Source organism: Prunus avium, chromosome 3, assembly GCF_965620075.1.
Source record: "Prunus avium chromosome 3, drPruAviu1.hap1.1, whole genome shotgun sequence".
Taxonomy (NCBI): Eukaryota; Viridiplantae; Streptophyta; class Magnoliopsida; order Rosales; family Rosaceae; genus Prunus; species Prunus avium.
The window spans coordinates 30,498,118-30,510,657 of NC_142286.1; positions in this window are offsets into that span (position 1 = coordinate 30,498,118).

Consider the following 12,540-nt stretch of genomic DNA (forward strand, 5'->3'; position numbering starts at 1 on the left):
TTTCCGTCGATGATTATCGAAGGGCGCATTTCTAAACCGTGGTTTCTTTAAAATGACGTTGTACACACATAACAACGTCATAGTTTTTACAAAGCGACGTAAAAGGGTTTTCAAACCGTCGTATTATAAAGTTATAACGACGGTAAATAATTCATAACTGACATAGTTATCACAACTGCCGAACGACTGTGTATTTTAATAAACCGACGTGGTTACTTTGGGGTTCTGAAAACGACGTCGTTCTCTTTTTAATACTCGCCAAATGACTTTTGGATTTCCGATGTAGTTATGACGGCGCTTGTTTATCTAAACTGACGTTGATTAGTCAAATATGACGTCGCTATGTATATTAGAACCGACGTGGATATTTACGATATTTTGTTTAAATATGATTTTTTTCACGCGTTTTTTAACTCTCAGTTTTCAATTAGGGTTGCAGAATGATTCCTCACAAGAAATTGTCTTTCTGAAAGCAAATGGGTTTGCAGAATGATTCCTCACAAGACCAAGCATGGGTTTGCTACATCCTCCTGTGTAGCAAGGGTGGAACCAGCTTTAGAACCTGCATGGGTTTGCAGCCGCACAACCCACAACAGGTTCTAAAGCTGGTTCCCCCCTGCTACACAGGAGTTTTGAACTGTATCACTGTGGAAAAGGGGACTACAATGTAACCAGGAATCGAGGAGTGAGCTTTTCACACTTTGTTGATTTTGATTTTCTGAAATTATTAGATATTCATCTGTGGCTGTGCAGGAGCTTGAGAACAAGAGGAAGGAGAGGGCCCAGCTTGCATATGAGAGGAAGAAACAGTTGAACAAGCTGAGGGTGAAGGCAGAAAAGAAACCACGATGTATTTGCCAAATTTGTGTACATATATTGTGTAAATATTGATCAATATTTAACACGAAGAAATTTGCCTTTTAAGATGAAAATGTTGTTGAGGATTGAGAATTAAATTTTGTTTTGTGTTAAGAAAGATATTACCAAAATAAAAGAAAAATTAATTAATTTTAAAAAGCTATAACAATAAGACGGCGGTTTACAGAGAAGGCAGACGTATAAATTGAAAAAATACGACGGTAATTTGAACTTAGGACGTGGTAAATAAACACGACAGTAGTGTTGTAGGTACCGTCGTAGTATACTCCAAAATAATAAGTCGATAAATTAATCTCTCGCGTCATGGTATATTATTTAACACGTCGTTTTTTGTAATATACCGACGTGTATTAATTACATTATACACGTTTAGGTCGTGGAAAATGATTTGTACGTCGTTTTCTGTGTAAAAATGGCCATGGTTTTAACTTTAAACGACTTTTGTTTAAAAATTACGTTGTTTATTATAATTTAAAACGTCGTTAATTTATTAACGACGACTTGGTTTGTGGGTTTTTAAAATAATATTTTATTCTATTTAATTCGAAATATTCATAATAAATTTAAAATAAATCCAAAAAATGCAACGTCAACTCCTATGAAGTCATTGAGATATTTTCTTCCCCCTTAAGCTTTAAAAAATTATGTTTGAGTTATACAAATTTAAAATTAAAACCAAAAAGAGAAATGTTTTCATGAGTCACAACATCACTTATACTTTCATGGTTTAGGGTTTAGGGTTTAGGGTTTATATAAATTTAGAAAAGGGATTAGGGTTTAGGGTTTTATGGACGAGATATTTTAGGACATAAAACCCTAATCCCTTTGGAGAAATTATTATTTTTAAAAATATATATATAATTGTGGTTTTATTTATTAAGGTTTAGGGTTTAGGTTATATTTGTCTATTAGGGTTTAACGACGGTAGTTTGGTTTTGCGTCGTACGGATATTTACAACGACGTTATTTTTAAAATAAGCGTCATGTTTAGGTTGAACTTTTAACGACGATTGTGTTTTTGTTTCCGTCGATGTTTTTTAAAAAGCGCGCTTTCTAAAAATTTCACCTCGACCAAAATTTTTCAAATTTCGCTCTAACTCTTATACAAGTTGACCATAGTCTGTGTCCTAAAACATTTCGCTCCGCTCTCTCACTTCAACTCTAATTCAAAGTTGGTCTCTCCGTTGAATCCAAGTTGGCCAAGTTTACAACTCCGTCGAATCCAAGTTGGCCATAAGCTGTGAGCTCTGCCTACCTGTAAGTGCAAACCCTAATCTCATGCTTGTAAATTCATTGAATCATATTCAGTTCTATGGTAAAGGGTTTTGTGATTTTTTAATGTTGTCGACGGTATGGGTTAATGGATTTAATGTTTAATGTTTTCATGAATCGGGTTTAGGGTTTAATGTTGTCGGATCTTTTAATACTCTCTATTATTATGAATCGGGAATGGATTTAATGTTTTCATGCTTAGTATATGTTGGTTTCGTGCTTAGTATTAATGTATATGTTGTGTTCTTAATACCCTACATAAAAATTAATGTATATGTTGTGTTCTGAATATATTTTGGGTTCTTGAAAATAAACTGGGATTTCGAAATCTTTTTTATGCATACGACGACGGTTTTTTTAACAAACCGTCGTCTATAAAAATATACCACGACGCTTGTTTTAACTACCGTAGTGGTTCAAGTTCGCTGGCGTCTGTTTCTTGCTAGCATTAGACGACGTTTTTTTAAAACCCGTCGTCTATATATGTGTAATACGTCTGTTGTTGTTTAAAACCGTCGTCTGTATACTATATTATTTGCTATTAAAACCTTATATAATCTGCTATAGTGATAGTCATTGCTTGTCTTTTCACCTTATTATAGATAATAGGATATAGTGTCCAAGATGGATAAGTCATGGATGCACTCGGATAGAAGATCGAAGGCATATGAGTTAGGGGTGGAAGCATTTTTGCAATTTTCTGTAGAAAATCTTCTAACTACAACGCATATCCGTTGTCCATGTGTTAAATGTGCGAATTTGAAATTGTTTGGGGTTGGAATTATAAAGGATCACTTATACTTTAATGGAGTTGACCAAAGCTATAAGAATTGGACATTTCATGGAGAACCTTGGGAACCAATTGCAACTAGTAATGCTAGTAGAAATGTTGAAGAAGATGATGACCATAGTAGGTACAGTTTTGTGTCTGAAGAAATAGAGATGGATGATAATGATTTTGGTGATTTTGGATCCGATCCTTATAAGTTTGCTAATGTGATTGGGGATGGAGATCAACCATTGTACCCTGGTTGTAGAAAGTACACCAAGTTATCGGCATTAGTGAAGTTGTATAATTTGAAGGCAAAACATGGGATGAGTGATGTATGTTTTACAGAATTATTGATACTTCAGGGCGAGTTGCTTCCAGAAGGAAATACAATACCGGCCTCTTTGTATGAGGCAAAAAAGACTTTGTGTGCATTGGGGCTGAGTTATGAGAAAATCCACGCATGCCCCAATGATTGCATCTTGTATAGGAAGGAGTATGAAGATTCAACTAATTCTTCTACTTGTGGTATCTCAAGGTGGAAGGAAACCAAAGATGGATTCTTGAAAGAGGGTGTGGCAGCGAAGGTATTGTGGTATTTTCCTCCAATTCCAAGGTTTAAAAGGATGTTTCAATCACATGAGACAGCTAAGAATTTGACTTGGCATGCTGCTAGAAAATCAATTGACGGTCAGATGTCTCATCCGGCGTATTCCCCGTCTTGGAAACTTGTTGATGATAAATGGCCCGAGTCTGGTAATGAGCCGAGAAACTTGAGATTGGCTCTTTCATCTGATGGATTCAATCCCCACAGTTATCTAAGTAGCAGATATAGTTGCTAGCCAGTTATCTTAGTTACATATAATCTCCCACCATGGCTGTGCATGAAACGAAAGTTCATGATGTTGACTTTATTGATTTCCGGTCCTAAACAACCCGGAAATGATATAGACGTCTACTTGGAGCTTTTGATTGATGATTTAAAATCCTTGTGGGATGGGATTAGAGGAGTGTATGATGCACACATAGGAGAATATTTTACACTCAGAGCTGCATTACTGTGGACCATTAATGATTTTCCCGCCTATGGAAACTTATTTGGTTGTGTTGTTAAAGGATATAAAGCTTGTCCAATATGCGGCGATGATACACCTAGTCACAGGTTGAAAAATGGCCACAAAATTTGTTACATTGGGCATAGAAAATGGTTACCAATTAATCATCCATATAGGAGGCAACGTGCAGCTTTTAATGGGAAACCTGAATATGGCACGCCTCTGGAGCCATTAAGGGGAGAAGAAGTGCTGCATATGGTTGAAGATATTAATTACATATGGGGATCGAAAAAAGGGGGAGGTGGAGGTGAAAATGATGGTGACAGAGTTTGTTGGAAGAAGAAGTCAAAATTCTTTGATCTTGAGTATTGGAAATACCTTCCAGTGAGGCATGTCCTCGATGTTATGCACATTGAGAAGAATGTTTGTGATAGTATCATTGGTACATTGCTGGAGATCCCTGGAAAAAATAAAGATGGGATTGCTGCTCGGTTAGATTTATGGAACATGGGGGTCAAAACTGATTTGCAACCCGAGTATGGAGAAAGAAGTACTCGTTTGCCTCCAGGGCCTTGGAATTTGTCAAGAGCAGAGAAGAGAGCGGTTTGCAATTCTTTCTATGGTATGAAGGTCCCTGAAGGTTATTCTTCAAATATAAAAAATCTTGTATCTTTACAAGATTCAAGACTTCTTGGCCTTAAATCACTTGATTGTCATACCTTAATGCAACAATTGCTCCCTGTGGCAATTCGTTCTGTTTTGGAGAAGCCTGCAAGGTATGCAATAACTCGTTTGTGCTTCTTCTTCAATGCTATATGTGCAAAGATGGTTGATGTTTCCAAGCTAGATAAGTTGGAAGAAGATGTAGTAGTTACTTTGTGTTTGCTTGAAAAATACTTTCCACCTTCATTCTTCGATATCATGGTTCATCTAGTAGTACATCTTGTCAGAGAAGTTCGTCTATGTGGGCCAGTTTATTTTAGATGGATGTATCCGTTCGAAAGATATATGAAAGTTCTAAAGGGGTATGTTTAGAACCGTACTCATCCCGAAAGTTGCATTGCGGAGCGTTATATAGCTGAAGAAGCCGTAGAATATTGCACTGAACATTTATCTGATATTAGTACAATTGGAGTGCCATCAAGTCAGAAGATAGGAGTTTCAAAGCCATTATCAGGTTGCACAGTGAGCTTAGTTGATCGGGACCTGTTGAACCAAGCACATCTATATGTCTTGGAGAATACGGAGGAAGTTCTACCTTATATCGAGTATGAGTTTTATTCCTTAAGTTTCCATTTTAAATTATTCCTTATGTTTATCTTATATGTTTGGGACCGTAATGCTTGAATTTTTCGTGTCATGTAGGGAACATATGATCCACATCAAGGCCGCTTATCCAAAATTTAGAAAGAGAACAAAGTGGCTGCAAGATAAGCACAATAGCACTTTCATTCAATGGCTACACTTCAAGGTATATGTTATTCAATAACATATTGGACTTTTAATTTTCTTCTTTCTATGTTAGATTGAATTAAGATATGATTAATTTGCAGGTTCAAAGTGAACTTGATGAAGGAGGCAATCATGGGGTATTAGAAAATTTAAGGTGGCTAGCAGCTGGTCCAAACATGGCAGTGCCATTATATAGGAGCTATCTTATTAAATGTGTTAAATTTAACATCAAGGCACAAGATGATGTGCGGACAGTTCAAAATAGTGGAGTTTATTTACTTGCTCATACCATGCAAGTTGCTAGTGCCAAGGATAAAAACCCAATTCTCTCAAATATGGGTTTTTATGGTGTCATTCAAGAAATTTGGGACCTTGACTATCAAAAGTTTACAATCCCAGTCTTTAGGTGTGATTGGATAGATAGTACTTCTGGCCTTGTAGTCGACGAACTTGGATTTACCCTTGTAGATTTGAGTAAAATTGGACATAGGAATGACCAATTTGTTTTGGCTTCTCAAGTCAAACAAGTATTTTTTGTTGACGACCCGATGCATCATGGTTGGTCGGTAGTGTTATCAGCACCTAATAGAGAATATAATGATGATGTTATTGGTGATGATGTCTTAGGTGATGTGAGAATTGAGTGTGAGCCATTTACTAGAGGGATGCCAAATGTTGACACATTTGATGAACTAGTGGGTGAGTTTGGGAGTCAAAATATTCGAGATGGGTGTGAAGATATATGGATTGAATGATGCTCTTGTAATTTATGAAATTATTTATGCCCTAAACAGCACTACTGTATGACATTAATTTTGTAATAAATTGTAATGTGTTTTCTTCACTTTCATTATGCAGGTTTTGGACACAAAACAATCAGTACATAAAATACTGGTTCAGTATTATAAAACGACGGTCCTTATAAAACTGTGAAAAACAGACGTCTGTTGTCATAAAATTGTCAATAAAAAACGACGTTTTGGAGCATTCAACGACGGCATTGAATTTACCGACGTCTAAAAGCGAACTAAAAGTGAAAAAAGACGACGTTATTGTGAAACAGTTATTAACGATATCACGTCGGAGAAGGATAAAGAGCCGACATGTAATTACAAATAACACGACTTCAGTACAATAATACCGACGTCTAAAAGGACAAAACCTGAACGTTACAAAAGACGACGTCTTGGATGGATTAGACGACTATTATTTTACTAAAGACGACGTATAAATAGAGAAACACGGCTGTCTTTTACATGATCACGACTTTGTATATCACATACTACGTCGTTTATAGAAATAAATATGTCGTAAGTCATGAGCCTATCATATTTTCCACGTTGGTTATGTAAATATATAAGACGTAGTAAATATTAATAACGTCGTATTTTATTTATTTAAAGACGTAGTATATATACACACGACTGTGTTTGTATAAAATAGGTCGTCTATTCTTCTCCATGAAAATTTTTTGGTTCATTTTTCAGTATACAGACGTCGGTTTTTTTGTAAATGACGTTGTTTATTACAACAACGACGGTGATTTACCTTAACCGCTATTTTCACGTCAATATTAATGGAAAAACTGAAGTAACAATACTATTTCACGACAGTTATATAAATATATTGGACGTCGTATGGTTTAATAACGTCATATTTTATTTATTTAAAGACGTAGTGTTTTCTTTTACACGACGGATGTTGTATAAAATAGGTCGTCTATTCTTCTCCATGACAATTTTTTGGTTCATTTTTCAGTGTACAGACGTCGGTTTTTTTTTGTAAATGACGTTATTTGTTACAACAACGACGGTGATTTACCCTAACCGCTATTTCCACGTCAATATTAATGGAAAAAACGAAGTGGCAATACTATTGCACGACGGTTATATAAATATATTGGACGTTGTATGATTTAATAACGTCATATTTTATTTATTTAAAGACGTATTGTATTCTTATACACGACGTATGTTGTATAAAATAGGTCATCTATTCTTCTCCATGACAATTTTTTGGTTCATTTTTTAGTGTACAGACGTCGGTTTTTTTTTTTGTAAATGACGTTGTTTGTTACAACAACGACGGTGATTTACCCTAAGCGCTATTTCCACGTCAATATTAATGGAAAAAACGAAGTGGCATTACTATTGCATGACGGTTATATAAATATATTAGACGTCGTATGGTTTAATAACGTCATATTTTATTTATTTAAAGACGTATTGTATTCTTTTACACGACGGATGTTGTATAAAATAGGTCGTCTATTCTTCTCCAGGACAATTTTTTGGTTCATTTTTCAGTATACAGACGTCGGTTGTTTTTTGTTAATGACGTTGTTTGTCATAACAACGACGGTGATTTCGCGTCGTGGTTTTACTTTGCAAAAGACGTCGCTCGATTTTACGACGGTTTGAAAACCAAATTCACGACGGTGAATTCCCGTCGTCTTTTGCCTTTTTTGTAGTAGTGAGTGACAAAAACTCTGCTATCTTCTCTGTTTCAAAGGTAGCTTCCTTTTATATTCTACACCAACCAATCAAAATCGAAATTAATCAATGGTTAGGTAACTCAAACTCTGCTATCTTCTCTGTTTCGAAGGTAGCTTAAAGTTTTTTTGGTTAAAAATTGACTTACAGTCAGCCATTGAGCCATCTTTTATAGATGGATGGACTGATTGAAGTTATTGGTTTATTTTCTTCGAGCAAAAGATGGAGTGTACTTGATCAGGTGATACATGATCATATTGCCATGCATGCATCCGTATCAAAGAGAACACTACTTATGTGTTTTTACTGCTACTTTTAGGTTACGAGGAATTCGCTTCGAGTTTATACAGGGAGCAGCAGAGTTTGTATACATGAAGATCGATGATGGAGCACCATGGGAGTATATCCCAACTGATGAGATTGAAATCTCTTACCATAGTCAAGTCAACATTCTGGCCCGTTCATTCTGCCCAGCAAAAGTATCCATGACTGGACATATAAAAATCGAGGGTTACAGGGTGACATAACGTAAGGCACCACGATACGGTAAATCTGCAAAAACTGTTGGGTTTGAAAGCAGCGGAACAGGTGGGACAAGGATGGGATTTAGATTGCTGAATATTCTTTCTTTGATTGATAAGAGAGGCTGATTACGATGATACTTCTGGCTGCAATTCTGTTTTTGTTTTCTTGTACTTAAAGTCAGATACAGAAGCTCATATTTAAGCAAGACATAGAACTCCCTAGAACAAGAATGAAATTTCAACCTCCAGCTGCTATCCAACTCTTAAACACTCATTAACATAGCAAGACTTTTCTAGAAATTATAAAACTAGTAATGAAGTTTTCAAATTAATCTCAACCCTCCCCCTTAATTTTGAAAATCATGAGCTTCTGTGCTTTCCTTTCTTGCTGAAATTAATGCCTTGCCAGTTGCCACAAATTCATCTTATCACGAGCTTGTGCAAAATTTTAAGAGGAGACAGCCTTCGTGAACATATCAGCAAGTTGTTCGTTGGTATTGATAAGCTCCATTTGAACTTCCTTTCGTTGAACCATATCACGGATGAAGTGATGACGGAGATCAATGCGCTTAGTCATGCTTTGAAAGACTAGATTTTTTGTCATTGCAATTGCAAACATGTTGTCACAATATATGGTTGTCTTGGAGACTTGATCTCCTGCTGCAAATCTGCAAGAATTCTTCTGAGCCAAACACCTTCACAAACTACTGAGAGATTATATTGATTTGGGTGAAGCCAAGACATATAAGAATCCTAAGACGGTGCTAAAGGATGTTTATGGTACTCTAGAAAAGCTTAAGCTCAAAGGTTATGGTATTGTCTGAACTTTTTTAAATATCTTTTTTAATATCTTTTTTTAATTTGACATTATATATATTTAGGATATTTCTTCTATCGGGCCCATTCAATTCCTGTAAACGACAAAAGGGCTTTTAATTTTGCAATCGGGCCACATCTTAGTTTAAATACTAAGCCCATTTCTCGTTTATCTATTTTGGCCGTAGCCCACACCAAAGCCAGGAAGTCAATAGTCTTTTTTAAATAATACACGTGGATTGGTGAAAAGGTTGAAATAAAATAATTAGGGCCGGATCTGCAGCTTAAACAATTGATAAAATCAGGAAACACCCCTGTTTAACTCAAACGGAGAACTTCCAAACATGCTCTCACCCAGACAAAAGCGCGAAGACTCAAACAAAGGACCAGATGGCAACTTCGGCAACTGGAAAACTTCAAATGATTAAGCAACCGCATAAATGTGATTTGGACCGCAAGAGCCGCCCAACAGCCACCATCAAGCCATTCCGGAGTAACCCAAGGATTGAAGCACTCGAGGGCCTATTTTTCTTCCCTTGCAGTTCATTAACCAACATGTCCTTATCAAAAATCATTTGATCCCGTGCCGGTTAGAACATCAACAGTGGGGGGTTTGTATTTTTTGGAATGTGAAGCCACTTTTACATTCTCTTTACATCTCGGGGGTTGTAAATGTAGTTTTTGCTCCAATGGGGAAGATGTAAATCTAAAGATGTATAATTGATTCTTTTGTCTTAATTCGTTTTTGTGTTAAAATTTTATTTTATGTTAACTTTATAAAATTAATTTTTTGTGTATTAGGTTAATTTTATTTTTTCAAACAAATAGACCTAAAAATATTTAAATTCGGAGAAGATATGATTTCATCCAAATAGACCTTAATTTTATTTTTTGTGTGTTGAAATCTCGAGTCTTCTCTATTATTTCAATATGTTCATTAACAGCTACATTGAGAAATCTTTAGCCATTTTGTTTAAATATTCGTATCATATCCATATTAGATTGAGAAATCTCTAGTCTTGAGAGTTTTATTTTAATGTCATTTACATTTCAGTAATCTACTTTATTTGTCATTTACTTTACAAGTATTATAACTGTTTATTGCTTGATAGACCCGAATAGGGTTTTTAGGTCTGATTCAGGGCATTTTGGCCCCAAAACAGGGCGTTTACTTGGGCTCGATTGGGTTCCCATAGGCCCGAATCATAATCTTAGGCCTGATTTCATTAAATATATGAGCCCAATCAAGGGAGCACTAATCATAACATTGGTTTTTCTATTTTGGCTAGGTACCATTTTGTATCTTCCAAGCCACAAATGCACGAGTGAAAGAATAGTAAAGTCCTCTTAACCATAGTATGAAATATCGATAATATCGACGAAATATCGAGGATATTTCGGATATTTCGAATCATGGATATTTCGAAACATATCCATGTACATATCGTATAAATATCGACAATATCGACGATAATATCGGAAAATATTGATGTCGATAATTTCGCTCACACTTCAGCAATATTTTGTCAAAATATCGGTGCAATATCGCTAAAATATCGAAAATATCGATGCAAAGGGGAAAAAAAAGGAAAAAGAAGAAAAAAAAAAAAGAAGGGAAAAAAAGGTAGAAAAAAAACACAAAGAGAATTTGAACCCCTCTCATTTTACTCCTTCAACACCTTAACCACTATATCACTTATGTTTTTGTGATAATATGCTAAAATATTTATATTATATTGTTTTGTTTTGAATTCTTTTTGCAAGAATCAAATTTTCACATGAGAATGAATCTTTAATCCATTTAATGTTATTGATTATTTTATTATTCATTATAAGTACTTACATTACTAAATTTCCCTTCAAATTGATGCTTAATTACTTAAATCTCTATAATTATTTTCTTTATCTACTATTTAATTCTTCCTTGGATAAATTTATTTATGTTCTTAGTTAATTTTCAATCTTCACTATTATTTTTTAAGCATGGTAAAGTGCCTAATTTTCATGAAAAATCAAGTTGGTTTACATCTTTAATTATTTTTAATTTTTGATAAATAATAAATATAAGAACGTGAACCATGTCCAGTGAATAATGTGAAATAAGGTTACTCATGTATCTTACCATGTAAAATATTGTACAAAAAAATGATAAATAAATTACTAGGGGGTGTTTAATTCTCTTTCATTAATTACTCCAGATTTTCTAAGTCACAGAGTTTGTCAGCTCGTAATATAATCAACTTAAATCACTCAAACCCACTATGCAATGCATTTCCTTCCAATTTTTTGTGTCAAAATAATGGATGATTGATTAAATAAACTTCTTCTAAAGTTTCATTAAAAATTTCCATGTATTTATCACAATTTCCGTGGTTTTTATTCAATTTTTATCGATATCGATATTTTCCCGATATTTCCATCGATATTTCCGTGTTTTTGAACCACCGATATTTCCGAAACTATCGATATTTAAGACCTTGCTCTTAACTAAGGCATAACCTATCTGAGCCAGTACACTCCTCGAAGCACAATGGCTTGATAAGGAGTCAAGAGCAGTGCAAAGCCATACCACAAGGTATTTTACACCACATACATCAGTTCAATTGGGCTGGTCTCAATTCCAATAATGGCACACCTACACAAACAACTAGTTGGGCGAAGTAATCTCACGGGAGTCAATCCTCTTTCGTTTGTCAACCAAGCCCAACTCAACTTTCAATTGAACCCACATTTGAACAGTGTTAGGAAAAATCATTAAATATCTTATATTATTGGATCACTATATTAATTAGAGCTGGGCATATGGGACCGAAAACCGGCCAAACCGGCCGAACCAAACCGATACGTCTGGTTTGGTTTAGTTTTTTTTTTCTTTTTTTGGCCAACGGTGCATGAACCGGACCGAACCGGCCTTCATGGTTCGGCGTCCGGTTTCCAATTTCAGAAACCGTTGGTGAACCGGGTATGTTAAATTATATGCAATTAAATAATTATAATACAACCTTATTTCCATTTTCAACATTTAAGTAAATGCCTGTCATTTCACTTTTATTTATTTTTATATTACTCCATTTACTTAAGTTTACAATGTAAATAAGGAAGTACCCCCCATTTGGATTCAAATAAAAATACTAGAAAATCAAATTCCAACCAAATCAAATTATGAAAAATCGATTTTAGTGCAAAATACGATTTAGGCTAAAAATGATGGCTCATTAAGTCAATATATACTTCATACTAAAATCCCATAAAATCAAGTTTTCTTATTTGATGTGTGAGGA